Source organism: Salminus brasiliensis, chromosome 10 (genome assembly GCF_030463535.1).
Source record: "Salminus brasiliensis chromosome 10, fSalBra1.hap2, whole genome shotgun sequence".
Taxonomy (NCBI): domain Eukaryota; kingdom Metazoa; phylum Chordata; class Actinopteri; order Characiformes; family Bryconidae; genus Salminus; species Salminus brasiliensis.
The window spans coordinates 19,449,982-19,459,704 of NC_132887.1; positions in this window are offsets into that span (position 1 = coordinate 19,449,982).

The following is a 9,723-nucleotide window of genomic DNA, read 5'->3' on the forward strand; positions in this document are numbered from 1 at the left end:
TTTCTGATCATAATAATATAATATATAATGATTTTTGGTTCTGGATGACCGGGGATCACATCCACATTTATGACATGTGGTTGACACTCATTCAGAGCGACTTACGTTTGAATCATGTTACACAGGCAGGAAAATATAGTGTTAGGAGACTCTTTTAGTGTGGTGGGCTACATCAAAACCACAACCACAGTTCCTGTATAAAACCATACTGATACAATACATATTTAATACTTAAAGCTTAGTAGACATTAAAGTGGGATGGGCTAGAACTCACCTAAAATATTGGAACAAATGACCCTGCATTAAAAAAAAAAATCTCATATATTTGCACCATAATACGTCTCTTCAGGATATATCTCAGCTTAATTGACATCATGATGGTGATTACCCATAGCTCCCCACAAACTCTCAATCAACCACAACAGAATCTCTTATTGAACATAAAATAACACAAAATATTACTAATTAAGAAAACTAATACTTACTCCAAAGCATCATGGGAACACTCCATTGCCACAATATCATCCTGTCACAGTGTGTCATTCAAAGAAAGCCTCCTTTAAACCAGTACAGTCACCTCTCAACCACTGCTTTTTCTCCTAATAACCGTAATTAATGTATTGAGCACTGAGCTAGGTGTTGCTCAGTATGGCTTGTATGCACCAATGGAGTATATAATGTTTCATATCAGTTTTGGAGGTTAGAGTTCTTGAATATAAAGGTGAGTTTAATGTGATCATGTGGTGGGATTGTTGTTATGAGGGCTCTCTTGAAGCATGGAACACTTATCGCTGTGTGAGAAAGCCATGGAGGCATTCCGATCAAACTTGCCAATAACGTTAATATAGTCTATAGGGGTATTTCATATATTACTGTTCACCAAACCAATTACATTGAAGGCATTAGGCAGGCGCTCTGAAAATATCCTTAGCCAGCTTGTAGAAGCTAACACATCTAAGCTTAGATACCTACTAAACACAAAAGCCAGTTTAGAAACCACAATACTCAACACACACTACACTTAACCTAAACACTCTTGGAAGAAGTAAAGCTTCAATATGCCTCAACACACACCCAAGAGGAGTTTGTCCCACCCCATCAATCACAGCACAGGAAAAAGTCTGGATTCTTGTCTTCTGTGGAGCTTAAAGGACGGTGGGTCAAGCTGAGCTGTATTTCTCAAAGGGCTGTTGGTACAGATTGGCTTTTCACCACTACCATCAAGTACGGAGGGGCTGATCCATTCTTGGCAGCTACAGGAAGCCGGTGGAGAGAATGTAGCAGAGGAATAACACGGCTGAACCTAGAAACATTGAAGACGAACTGTGTCGCCGCATTCTGGATCAGACGGTGTGTGAAGGAAGACTAGTCAGAAGGGATTTGCAGTAGTCAAGACCTGAAATGACAAGAGACTGAACAAAGGGTGGCCTCTCTAGAGAGGAAAGGTCGAATTCTCTGAATGCTGTAAAGGAGAAATCTGCATGACCGTTTTCTGAGCTCTCCTTGTGGCAGTTCACTATTACATGAAGTCAGTGCTTCATTAAATTAAAGGCTGTAAAGAACGCACTGATTCAGTATGATTCATGCTTACATGTGACTTAGGTTAGATGGTTTTAGAAGCCCATTAAAAAAAACTCCTATCTTACCCCAGAATGAAACATGATGATTTTCCTTTTACAATGGGCTTGTGGGAAAAGAAATAACGATGTGTGCTGTATTCATTTGCTGGTTCACAGCATTGTCAGACCACAGCAGCATAAAACAACATAGCATAGCCTAGCCCAGTTTTTAATAATGTAAAAAAATATTATATATATAATTAGGATGTGAACGGGATTTGGTCCGAAATGTGCAGATCAACCCAAAAACAAAAACAAACGACCTTGTAAAGGTGCTGGTTGAAGCTGGTAAGAGTGTGTCATTACAAACGTGGCCTACAAACATGGCTCTAGCATTCCTACTATCATGAGAAGCTTGTGGAAGGATGTCCAAAATGTTTGACCCAAGTCGTACAGTTTAAGAGCAATGGTACCAAATACTACTGAAATGAATTTAAGCTTTTGACTTTGAAGAAAGTAATAAAAAATGTCTTAGCTTAGTTGACATCATGATGGTGATTAACGAAAAACTCCCTTAAACACTTAACCAACCACAACAGAATGTCTTTTAGAACACAAGTTAAGACAAATTAGTAATAATAATTAGGCACAATAATACTTAATTAAAGGCTTTACTTAAAGATGCTATAAGATACTTATTTATTTGTTCTCGCTAAACACCAGATATTCACAAATTAAATCACCTTCACTGAAAATGAGACAAAATGAAAGATAAATATGAGCTCTTCTAAATGCAGTATGGGACACTAGGACTAAATGTTTCAATTCCTTTTATCGTCTTCAAATACTTATATAAACATAAGAGCAATGATTACAAGACTGTTTGTAGACAGTTTTACATGTTATATCTCAGGTTACTTTACATCATGATGTTGATTACCCAAAACTCCCCACAAACACGTAATCAACCACAACAGAACATCTATACACAATATAGGTTATTTTGATGTGGGGGTGAATTTGATGGCATCATGCTGGGATTATTTACACAATGCACAGAGCAGCAATAAGGAAATGAATACATAGAGATACAAGTTTTTCATAGAACAACAGCTAAATTCAAATGCACCCAAAGCATCATGGGAGCCCACTCAGGCTGGCATATATCAGCTTGGTTGACATAATGATGGTGATTAGTCAAAACTTCCATAAACACCCAATCAACCACAACAGAATATCTTTTGTAACACAAATCCTAAAACATAAGCAATGCATGAGCATGCATGAGCATGAGCATGAGCAATGAGTACCACCTTTAACTAGACATAGCTAAAGCATCCATCACTTCCAGACTATTGCCCTTGGGTCAGATAAAGCTCTGGCTTGTGTTGTGTATCTCAAGCACTTCTATAATGTTTGCCTACCTACTACTAAACCATACAACTCCTAGGATGTATTGCTTAGTTGACATCATGATGGTGACTACCCAAAACTCCCCACAAACACTCAGTCACCCACAACACAATGTCTTTTAGAACACAAAATATTAATACTGATAATACTAATACTTTAAATAGTAATAATTAGTTACATAGAGTTTTTGACTTGCTGCAACTAACAGCTGCCACTCGGACTGAATATATCCCATATCTGCCTGCAGCCCTGAAGTAGCAGATCTTTTGATTAGATGTGTTTGGTGAAAAGTAGGGGTTCAGCTGTGGGTTAGTTCCGACAGTGGTGGTTATAAGCTGGTTGTGTTTAAATTAGCTTCGATTGGCTTGAGTTACTTGGGCTCTATTAAAGCATTACCGCTGTGTGAAAAGGCCATTGATGCATTGTGGGCAAATTCAACTGATTCCACGAGTCCACTTGAATCTGCAATTCTGACTTGCTGCCACTCAGCTTACATATTACTATCACATATCAGTGAATCAACATAGGTTTATGGATAGAATGGACGATATGCAGGTTTTTTTTATTACATGTATTTGGCTACATGTCAGTTTTGTTCATATTATTATGGTGATTACCCAAAAACTTCCCACAAGCAACTATCTGAACTATCTGCATAACAAAGGATTATGGGAGCCCTCCTACAGCAAAATAATGTTAGTGTGAGTCAATCACAGAAAGACACCTTTCAAATCACCACAGTGAGAACTGTACCAGCTCTCAATCACTACTTACAACCAACTAGATGCATTAAAAAAAGCACTTCTGGAGAGCATGGACCAAATGTGGCTCAGTCTTGGGATCTACTAAATACACAATTACTCACAAAAGCTTGCACTGGAACGCTTACCGCTGTGGAGAAATCCATTGAAGCGCTCCATTGATGCAAATTCAGTGCTTACACGATTCCAAACTCAGTATTCTGACTTTGCTGCCACTCACTGACTGGGACTTGTCACTCAAGCTGCCACAAGCAGAATGTCAGCTGCTGCTCAAACTTGCACCAACAGAATAGGACCTGTCACTTGAATATACCACCTATCAGTCAGTCCAAAAAGTAGTGGTTCCAGAGAGCTTTAGAGCATAATTTTGCACCAAATATTAACAAAGAAAACAACCTTTACCGTAAAAAAAAAATATGGGTGAAAAGAATTAGTTTTCTTGTATAAGCCATAAACACAATTACAAAATAAAAGCAACAGCTGATTTTTCACATAAGCTTTCTCAAATTAAGCAATACTGTTAAGATTTAAATACATTTAAATCTTAACTTGGCTGGTACTACAGCTCTGAAACAACACCCAGTCAAGAACTTTTAGAATAAAGCTTTTAGAATAAACTAAACTAACTAATCACTTAACTAAAGTCATTTCTTATTAATTAAATACAAATTCACATGCACCCCAAAGCATCATAGGAGCACTCATATGCCAAAATATTACTGTCACAGTGTGTCAATTAAAGAAAGTCTCCTTTAAACCAGTACTGTCAGAAGCCACAGATGCACTCTGAGTAATTTCATATGTCTGGCCCAAATCAGCATACATGGCAGCCCTGAAGTAGCAGATCTTTTTAAATTAGATGTATTTAGTGAAAAGTAGTGGTTAAGAAGTGGGTTAGTTCTGATAGTGGTGTTTGTAAGTTGGTCGTGCCTTAAATAACAGCTCATGCTCAGACTAACTGCTGCCGGTGAACCTGTACATTCTTCTTACTTATCAAACCTTGCAGACATGCAACAATATCACTTATATTACAGCTCAAAAACCACATAAGCTCCTGGCTGTTAATACAGTGCTGACACTACATATCAGCTTAGTTGACATCATGATGGTGATTATTCAAAACTCCCCACTAACTAACACTCAGTCAACCACAGTTGAAGTATTTGAGAACAGAATAACACTGAATATTACTACTTAAGGAAGCTGCTAGTAAAGTTCTGTTTTCTTCACTAAATACAAATACAAATAAGCACTAAAGCATCATGGGAGACAACAATACCATCATGTCACAGTGTCAATTAAAGAAAGCCACCACAGTCAGAACTCTCACCTCTCAACCACTACTTTTGACCAACTGGATGTAGATACAGTTTACAGCATTTCTGGCCTGATATGCATGTGGATATGGGCCAGGTGTGGCTCATGCATGGGATGTATACAGTAGAGAATATGTAATATTCCAGTTTAGTTTATTTAAGATAAGATAGAGTTTTTGGAAGGGAGAATGAATTGGACATCATCATTTTGAAGCACTTACTGCTGCAGGAGAAATCTTTTAAACATTGTGTTTGTTCACTAAAGATCATATAAATACTACTACAGCAATTTAGGAAAAAAACTAAAACAAACCCATAATACTCTTGCATGTGGCTACAGCTCTAGGGCTTATCCAAAACTCCCTCCACAAACACTCAGTCAACCACACCACAATGTTGTTTACAAGAAATATTAACAAAAGGTACTAACACTTAACAAAGCTCCTACTAAAGTCCATTCACAGTAACTAAATACATATTTATATGCACCCAAAGCATCATGGGAGCACTCCTACACCACAATATACCACACAGTATGAGTACATTAAAGACTTTTGAACCACCCCTGTGAGAACTGTTCCACTAACTAGATGTAGTTAAAGGATCCAGCTCTTCAGGGCTACCATGCATGAGTTGACCATAACTCAGACTTGGGATCTATGCACACAGGGAGTATGTGATGATTCAGTTTAGTTTATTAGAGGTTAGAGTTCTTGAAGATGAAGGTGAATTTGATGTGATTAAGGAGGAATTGAAGAGTTTGGGGACAGAACTACATTTACTGGGGCTCAAGTGTTGGATGCTTATTGCTGCTTGAGACAGCTGTAAATGCACACTAAGCATAATAAGTTGTTCCATGATTCCAATAAAACCTGCCATTCTGATTTGCTGCCACTGCATGAAAGGAAGCTACCACACGGCTTGCAGTTTAGGTTCAGCTTCCAGTCAGTGAGCATCAGGTTATGGACCTGATTAACTGTTTGGCCCATTTCCACATGAGTGACACATGCAATAGTTGGAAAATTGACACAGCTCTGAGGCCATATCTCAGCTTAGTTCACACCATGATGGTGATTTCTCAACTCTTAACTTAAAACAAATACATCATGGCAAAGCATCATGGGAGCCTTCCTATGCCACATTATGTCAGTATAAGTCAATCAAAGAAAGACATCTTAAAATCCTCTCACTGGAAACTGTACCCGCTCTCAACCACTACTTTCAAGAACTTCTGGTCTGCCCTGCCTATGGTTAAGGACCAGATGTGGCTCGGGATTGGGCTGTATCCATCCAGAGAGTGTGTAATATTTCTATTCACTGTACTAGAGATTAGAGCTTTTGGGCTGGGGTGAATTTGAGGTCATAATAGTGGGTTTGACTGGAGTTGAGAGATAGAGCTGATTTTTACTGAGGTGCTTACTGCTGGATGAAAACCCACAGCAAACCAGCTTCCTAAAACTCAGATCAAAGCCACTTTTCTGACTTACTGCCACTAAACGCTGCCATCTGCCACTTACAGCTCACTGGCAGCTTTCACCATGTTTTTAAACTACAATGTGAGACAACCTGACTAAATCTCTGGCCCATATTCGCATGCATGGCTGCCCAAAGCAACATTTCGTTTAATTAGATGCATTTGGCGAAAAGTGGGCTTTGAGTGGCAGGTTAGTGCTGACACTGGGGGATGCAAAGTGATTAAGCTGCAATTATCAGCTAGGGTTAGTTTAGTTGATTCAGTTTAATTTATTAGAGGTTAAAGTTCTTGAAGATGACAGTGAATTTGATATGATTATGGAGGAATTGACAAATTAAGGGACAGAACTACATTTACTGGGGCTCTCTTGAAGTGTTGGATGTTTATTGACTCCAATCAAACCTAACAATCCAATTGGCTGTCACAGCATGACTAGCAGCAAACACACAGCTTGTAGTTAAAGATCAGGTGCTAGTCAGTGAATGAGTACCAGATTATAGACCTGATTAACTGTATAGTCCATTTCCACATGTGTAACATATGCAACAATTGTAAAATGTCTATTTTGAGACCATATCTCAGCTTAGTTTACACCATGATGGTGATTTCTCAACTCTTAACTTAAAACAAATACATCATGGCAGAGCATCATCGGAGCCTTCCTGTGCCACATTGTCATGTCAGTTTGAATCAATCAAAAAAAGACATCTTAAAATCCTCACACTGGAAACTGTACCTGCTCTCAACCACTACTTTCAAGAACTTCTGGTCTGCCCTGCAAGTGGTTAAGGACCAGATGTGGCTCAGAATTGGGCTGTATCCATCCAGAGAGTGTGTAACGTTTCTATTCACTTTACTAGAGTTTAGGGGGTGGGGTGAATTTGATGTCATCATGGTGGGTTTGACTGGAGTTGTGGGATAGAGCTGATTTTTACTACTCTTAAATCACTGAGGTGCTTACTGCTGCATGAAAAACCACAGCAAACCAGCTTCCTAAAACTCAGATCAAAGCCACTATTCTGACCTACTGCCAGTAAATGCTGCCATCTGCCACTTACAAATTACAATGCTTGTTACTACTCAAGCCCTTTCTTATGAACTAAATAGAAAACCAAATGCATCATGGGAGCATGCCTTGGCCATAAAAGAATCACATCACTGTGGGGTCTGTTCTGTTGCATTGATGCTCAAATGTTAATTATATATATAGACCATATATATATAATTACCACCCAGCTTGCACTCAGGTAGCTTTACTGGCTTCCCCACGACACATGGTGCTTTCCCCGCAAATGGCACTTGGTCAAGTCAGCTCTTCTCTTGGTCAACTAGTGGTTAGCTTTAAGCTTTATTAGCCTCTTTTCCATATTTTCCCAAATTAGCTGTTAAGTAAGACTTTTGCTAATGGGTGGGATCGACATACATTTTCAGTACAAAAATATAATGAGACTGTTACAGAAGAGTTTAAGGTTTTAGTTTTGGTTACATTTACAGAATGTGAACTCTCATTCAGGTAAATACAGTTTATCCTTGTAGGACCCCACCAAAATCAAGTGTGCTGCTGGTGATGGACTGAACAAATCGATGGTACGAGATGTTGAGGAGAAATATGCAACCACTTTGTTCATCAAACTAGCTTACAAAGAATGATCCAAATTATTGTAACTTTTTTACTGTATTTATATTTACTCACATCTATTGCAATGATATATTTATTGCATCATCTATTGCAATGATATATATATATATTCTCCCAGCAAACATCACACACATTAGTCATTAGCTAGTCAGTGAATGAGTACCAGATTATAGACCTGATTAACTGTATAGTCCATTTCCACATGTGTAACATATGCAACAATTGTAAAATGTCTATTTTGAGACCATATCTCAGCTTAGTTTACACCATGATGGTGATTTCTCAACTCTTAACTTAAAACAAATACATCATGGCAGAGCATCATCGGAGCCTTCCTGTGCCACATTGTCATGTCAGTTTGAATCAATCAAAAAAAGACATCTTAAAATCCTCACACTGGAAACTGTACCTGCTCTCAACCACTACTTTCAAGAACTTCTGGTCTGCCCTGCAAGTGGTTAAGGACCAGATGTGGCTCAGAATTGGGCTGTATCCATCCAGAGAGTGTGTAACGTTTCTATTCACTTTACTAGAGTTTAGGGGGTGGGGTGAATTTGATGTCATCATGGTGGGTTTGACTGGAGTTGTGGGATAGAGCTGATTTTTACTACTCTTAAATCACTGAGGTGCTTACTGCTGCATGAAAAACCACAGCAAACCAGCTTCCTAAAACTCAGATCAAAGCCACTATTCTGACCTACTGCCAGTAAATGCTGCCATCTGCCACTTACAAATTACAATGCTTGTTACTACTCAAGCCCTTTCTTATGAACTAAATAGAAAACCAAATGCATCATGGGAGCATGCCTTGGCCATAAAAGAATCACATCACTGTGGGGTCTGTTCTGTTGCATTGATGCTCAAATGTTAATTATATATATAGACCATATATATATAATTACCACCCAGCTTGCACTCAGGTAGCTTTACTGGCTTCCCCACGACACATGGTGCTTTCCCCGCAAATGGCACTTGGTCAAGTCAGCTCTTCTCTTGGTCAACTAGTGGTTAGCTTTAAGCTTTATTAGCCTCTTTTCCATATTTTCCCAAATTAGCTGTTAAGTAAGACTTTTGCTAATGGGTGGGATCGACATACATTTTCAGTACAAAAATATAATGAGACTTTTACAGAAGAGTTTAAGGTTTTAGTTTTGGTTGCATTTACAGAATGTGAACTCTCATTCAGGTAAATACAGTTTATCCTTGTAGGACCCCACCAAAATCAAGTGTGCTGCTGGTGATGGACTGAACAAATCGATGGTACGAGATGTTGAGGAGAAATATGCAACCACTTTGTTCATCAAACTAGCTTACAAAGAATGATACTTTATAATACTTTACTTTATGATAACTTTTTTACTGTATTTATATTTACTCACAGCTATTGCGATGATATATTTATTGCATCATCTATTGCAATGATATATATATATATTCTCCCAGCAAACATCACACACATTAACAGGATAAATGACCTAAAACATTTGCACAGCACTCTAAATAAATAAATAAATAAAATACTGCTTTTTTATTGCTTTTTTAATTCTTATTTATATTGTGT